At 40.5% G+C, this 6,165-nt stretch overlaps 1 protein-coding gene across 4 annotated transcripts in view; it reads right to left on the reverse strand.

The window, feature by feature from the left end:
- The window catches only part of LOC115937512 (olfactory receptor 10V1-like), a 44,884-nt gene that overhangs the window by 18,381 nt on the left and 20,338 nt on the right, over nt 1-6,165 (reverse strand). The window contains exon 4 of one of the 4 annotated variants that reach the window (XR_014138551.1): nt 179-493. The exons of the other annotated variants lie outside the window; for them this stretch is intronic. The gene's annotated coding sequence lies outside the window, so the exon portion shown is untranslated. Of the gene's footprint in view, nt 1-178; nt 494-6,165 lie in introns of those variants that run through there. 4 annotated transcript variants of the gene reach the window in all.

A 6,165-nucleotide genomic window follows, 5' to 3' on the forward strand; every position in this document is an offset into this window, starting at 1 on the left:
TAATTTTAATAGGAAATCATGAAAATAACCGAATGCTAGATTCAGTTGCTGAAATACTATGCAATTGTTTAAAATTACATTTATGAAGACACTCTCATAACGTGAAAATATCTGTGATATAATACTACACAGAAAATGAAATTTAAAAAGTTTCAATCTCTGCACCACAAAAAAAATCCAGTCTTTGAGTGATGAGCCTGAAGGATATTTTTCCTGTTCTGTATTCTCCAAAATCCTATAATAAATGTCAAAACTCTTATAATTTTAATTACAAGCTTATAACATGATAAAAAGAGAGACAAGCATATTGTCCTCAAACTGCAGAGGACAATATTTTGCAAATTTCTAGAGCAAAGTAAACAATTTATACAGACTCTTTCCTTAAGACAAGTATTTGTCTCTTCACAATGGACCACCACATTTTCGGTAAGAAAAGTGTCATTGCACGAAATGCACTCAGTTCTTCATCCAGGTCACTTGCGGTCAATCACCCCTGGAATGGAAGTGAAGTAAGTTTGTTTTTCCAGCCAGCCTGCCTTCCTTAAATGCCGACACAGAACAGCCCCAATACATCAACTATTCCAGGGAAACAGCCCCACCGGAGCACCATGCACAGCCTGGCAAGTGCTGATGGGGAAACTTGAAACTGGCTCCTCACACTCGGGGCATAGACCACACACCCCCTCCCTCTACATTGTTCACTCTTGAGTTATCTGTGTACGTGCCTGTCCCCCGGCCACACAACACACATGCAACTTCTACATTTCGTCTGTACGCACACACTCACACACGATTTGCCGATGACAGATGCTTTTTAAACTTTTTAAAGAATAGTTAAGGGGCGCATGGGTGGCTCAGTCGGTGAAGCATATGCCTTCGACTCAGGTCATAATTCCGGGGTCCTGGGATGGAGCCCCGCATCGGGCTCCCTGCTCAGCGGGGAGCCTGCTTCTCCCTCTCCCTCTGCCTGCTGATCCCCCTGCTTGTGCTTTCTCTCTCTGTCAAATAAATAAATAAAATCTTTAAAAAATAAATAAATAAAATAAAATAAATAAAAATAAAAAATAGTTAAGACAGCCCGACAAAGCCAGATATCCTGAATCACAGCAGGGAAAACTGGAAAAAGGAGTAAGATTAAAATAGTAGCCAACATGTATGGGGTGCCTGCTGATGTCTCCTGCATTACAAATAATAATAATAACTGGGGCACCTGGGTGGCTCAGCCGGTTAAGTGTCTGCCTTCAGCTCCGGTTATGATCTCGGGGTCCTGGGATTGAGCCCCGTGTTGGGCTCCCTGCTCAGCGGGGAGTTGGCTTCTCCCTCTCCCTCTGCCTCTGCCCCTGTCCCTGCCCCTGCTCGTGCTCTCTCTCTCTCAAATAAATAAATAAAATCTTTAGAAAACAAAACAAAACAAAAAACAAATAATAATATAGTTATTGGGTGTCAGGTACTATTCTAAGCACTTTCTGCCAATTAACTCATTTACTTCTCATAATAAACTTATGAGGTAGGTGCTATTTTTTTTTTTTTGGTAGGTGCTATTATTGACCTTATTTTACAGGTAAGGAAATCAAAGCACAGATTCCAACCCTGGCCAAAAGGCTGAAGGCTGCATATGCTTAACCACTGCTCCATGTGACTTGTCAGGAGTATGTCCCCACATTTGTCACCTTTGTGTGGTGAAGCTTTATATATGTGGACTTGTGGCAGAATAAGGATTTGCTGTATTCCATCTCTAGGAGACAGTGCATCATCTGTTAGGGGGGAATCTTAAAAAAAAAAAAAATTCAGGTACTTAATATTCCCACTGCTGGGAATTAATTTCGAAGAAGCAAGTCAAAGGAACAAGAAAGTATTCATATAAAGCTATTTCTAGCAGTATTGTTCCTGGATATAAAAGAAAGAAGCAAATTGCACAACCCACAAGGAATTAAAATGTCCAATGGTTAAAGAGTAATGAAATGATACGGTGTATGAATTCAGTGGATTAGAAGGCCTTTGCTAAGAAGAGTAGAGAAGACAGTGTTGAAAAAAACAGGAAGCGTAAACAGCGGGCTGTCAGTTTAAGTATAAACAAACAAGGCCAAGTACCCACCACATTCATAGGGCTGTGAAATTTTATAACTGGACCAAAGTACTGAGAGACCATAGGCAGTTATAAATATGCGTTGACAGAAATGAGCATGTTTGCATGTCTTTTGCAAATTTTTTATACATTTGTCTAATCACCTAAATTTTTAAAGTATTTTTTAAAGATTTTATTTATTTATTTGAGAGAGAGAGAAAGAGAGAGAGCATGAGCAGGGGGAGGGGTAGAGGGAGAAGGAGAAGCAGACCCCCCTGCCCAGATGGGCAGGGAGCCCGACGAGGGGGCTCGATTCCAGCACCCTGGGATCAGGACCTGAGCCAAAGGCTGATGCTTAACCAACTGAGCCACCCAGGCACCCCTAAAGTATTTTTTAAATAAAAATGAAGGAACCCATCATCAGAGAGGCTTTTTCTAAACAAACGCCAAAACCTACCTCAGGCTGGTAGAAAATCCCTGGGAGGGTAAGTTAGCAGAGGGCTCTTTAAGCATTTATTTCCCTCAGAGCTTGGAAACATTCCAGTCTCCTGAAACTTCTCCTGAGGGATGTCAGAGCCTGAGGTTAACCACGTCCTGTCTTTCCTTCACAAGAACCCTCACTGAGCCCTTGTATCTGACACTTATTTATTGAGCACCTACTCTATTCCCTGACACTGATGTGGAAAGTGGAGATAGAGCCGTGAACAGGAGAGATAAAGCCCTTGACCTCGTGAAGCTTACATCCTCGCAAGAAAGAACAGACAGGAAATAAGAAAAAAAATAATCATATAGTTTTAGGTAATGATAAGTGCATATGGCAGATAAAGCAGAGTAATGGGGTGGGGGTGGGCAACTTCAGCTAAAGGAGTCGAGGAAGACCCCTCTGGAAAAGTGACTTGAATGGAGGTCTGAAAGTGTAACCAAAAAGAGCAGGTACAAGATGACTACGTTCTAGAAATCTGCTGCACAACATCATGCCTATACTTAACAATACTGTATTGTACACTAAATAGATAAAGGGGATTTGAGGTACAAACCTCCAGGTATAAAATCAATAAGTCACAGGGATTAAAGTACAGCCTAAGGATTGTCATCGGGAACACTGTACCAACTTTGTATGGTGACAGAGGGTAACTACACTTGTGGTGAGCATTTCGTAATGTGTATAATTGTCGAATCACTATGTGGCACACCTGAAACTAATAAAATATAATATGTCAGTTTCAACTGAAAAATTTTAAAATCAAAACAGATGAACATAGGGGAAGGGAAGGAAAAATAAATTAGAATAAAAACAGAGAGGAAGGAAACCATAAGAGACTCGTAACTATAGGAAACAAACTGAGGGTTGCTGGAGGGGGGTGGGTGGGAGGATGGGGTAACTGGGTGATGGACATTAAGGGGGGCAAGTGATGTAATGAACACTGGCTGTTATATGCAACTGATGAACCACTAAATTCTACCCCTGAAACTAATAATACACTGTGAATTAACTTGAATTTAATTTAAAAAATTTTTAAATAATAAAATAAAATCACAAAAACTTTTAAAGGGTGGATTTCATGTTAAGTATTCTTATCACAATAAAAAGTAAAATAAAATAATTTTTACGAGGTTGCTGGAATGTGTAAAAATAAATGGAAGGGAAAGAGTATTCAGAGAGAAGCATTAGCACATGCAAGGGTCCTGAGGCAGCGAGTATTTGGCTGGTTTAGTGAACCACAGAAACAGCGATGTGGATGGATGGATGCAGAGGAGTCAGCGATGGGGTAAAAGGAAAGAGGAAGCCAGAGGAAGGTAGCTGAAATCATGCAGAGACTTGAGGGCCACAGTTAGAAGTCTGGATTCCATTGTAAGTATTATGGGAAACCACTAGAGGTTTTAAGGAGAGGGATATGCTGGCCCTTGTGTTGTTACAAGGTCACTCATCTATGATGCAGAGAACATACTAGAAGGGAAGAAGAGGCAGGGAGATGGTCGGGAGGATCAGATGCCATGAGATGACTGGTGGCCCCAGAATCGAACTCACCCAGCTCCTTCTACCCTTCCTTCTCCCCCTCAAGTATCAATTATATGGAGATCTGGCTAGATATGAGAAAAAAGTACGTGGTTCTCCTCTCCAACACGTTACTTTATCTGACCGGCTTTATAAAAAATAAGTAGTCTGGATATTTCCTATTGCCCTCTGCATTTCCACGGGTTGTCAAAGGAAATTTGACCTATAAAAGATATTAATAGAGCTGACAGTTATCGGATACTTACTATGGGCACATTCTCTGCTAAGAGTGTCATGTGCATTATTGCCCATGATTACCTCCATTTTACAGATGATAAAACTGGGGCTTTCAGAGTAAATAATTCGACCAAAATTAGGTATCTTAAAAGAGAGAAAGCTAGGAATAAAACCCAATTTGAAGGACTTCAAAGCTACACTCTAGACTACATGTTTGCAGTGAATACACTGGTATTCAAAGTACAATAATGGGGATCAGCAGAATCAGTGTCAACTGGGAGCTTGGTACTGTGCAGACGCTCGGGCCCCACCCCAGACCACTTAACATAAAGAAATTTTAAATTAAAATTCCTTACATTTTCTATGTAAAATCATATCATCTGAGACCTATTATTTTATTTTCTTGTCTGACTGCATTATTTAGAACCTCCAGAAAGTGTTGATTAATCATGGTGATAGCAGGTGTCCTGTCTAGCACCTGATATTTTGTGAACGTGGTTTAATTATTCCACCATTTTAATGATGCCTGCTGTGAGATTTTAATATAGTCGTTTTCACATGAAGTATCAGGCTCTGTAGGAGGAGTCAGCAAGTTTTTTCTGTAAAGTCCCAGAGAGTATGTTTTAGGCTTTGTGGGCCATACAGCCTCTGTCACAACTGCTCGACTTTGCTGCAGTCATAGACAACGGGGGAATGAATAAGCATGGCTGCATTCCAATTAAACGTTATTTACAAAAAACAGACAGCCCACAGATGTAACATGTAGCCTGTAGTTTGCTGATTCCTGCTTTAGGGACAGCACAGGTTTGAATTTTGGTGCTTGCTAGTTACATCCCCTTGGGTAAGTTATTCGACATCGTGGTCCTCAGTTTCCTTATCTGAAAAAATCTTCATAATGTAATTATGCAGAGTAAGTGATACATGCAACATATTTAGAAGAGTTGCCTACGTCAGAAGCAGCACTCAATAATGTAGGCACAAGAGCAGAAATCTTTCCTGATTTATTCCCCACTGTACTCCTGGTTCCTGGCACACAGTAAGCACTCAATAAATATTCACAGAATAGCTAAAAGTTAACCATATTTGAGCAGTTTATTTCTATTCCTATTTTATTCAGAGCTTTTATGAAGCATCTCTACAGAAGTCCATCAGATAACCGTTCAGCAGCTCTGAGTATAAATGTATTATTTGCCACTTCTATTCAACATAACACTGGAAGTCCTAGCCAAGGTAATTAGGCAAGAAAAAGAAGGAAACGCTGCCATTTGTGACAATATGGATGAACCTGGAGATTTTGGTAAGTGAAATAAGCCAGACAGAGAAACACAAGTACTGAGTCATATCGCTGATATGTGGACTCTAAAAGAAGTTGAACTCCTAGAAACACAAAGTAGAGGGTGGTTACCAAGGGTTGGGGAGTGGGAGAATTGGGGAGACTTTGGCCAAAGGGTACAAGTTTCCAGTTATAAGATGAATAGGTTCTGGATACCTACTGTAACAACATGGTGACTACAGTTAATGTACTGTATACTTGAAATTTTCTAAGTGAAGAGATATTAAGTATTCTCACCACACACAAAAAAGTAACTATATGAGGTGATGGATATATTATTTAGCTTGATTGTGGTAATCATTTCACAATGTATACATATATAAAAAATCACATTATAGGGGCGCCTGGGTGGCTCAGTCGTTAAGCGTCTGCCTTCGGCTCAGGTCATGATCCCGGGGTCCTGGGATCGAGCCCCGCATCGGGCTTTCCGCTCTGCAGGAAGCCTGCTTCTCCCTCTCCCACTCCCCCGCTTGTGTTCCCTCTCTCGCTGTGTCTCTCTCTGTCAAATAAATAAATAAAATCTTTAAAAAAAAA

Source organism: Leptonychotes weddellii, chromosome 11 (genome assembly GCF_054177405.1).
Source record: "Leptonychotes weddellii isolate Sample4059 chromosome 11, ASM5417740v2, whole genome shotgun sequence".
Lineage (NCBI taxonomy): Eukaryota > Metazoa > Chordata > Mammalia > Carnivora > Phocidae > Leptonychotes > Leptonychotes weddellii.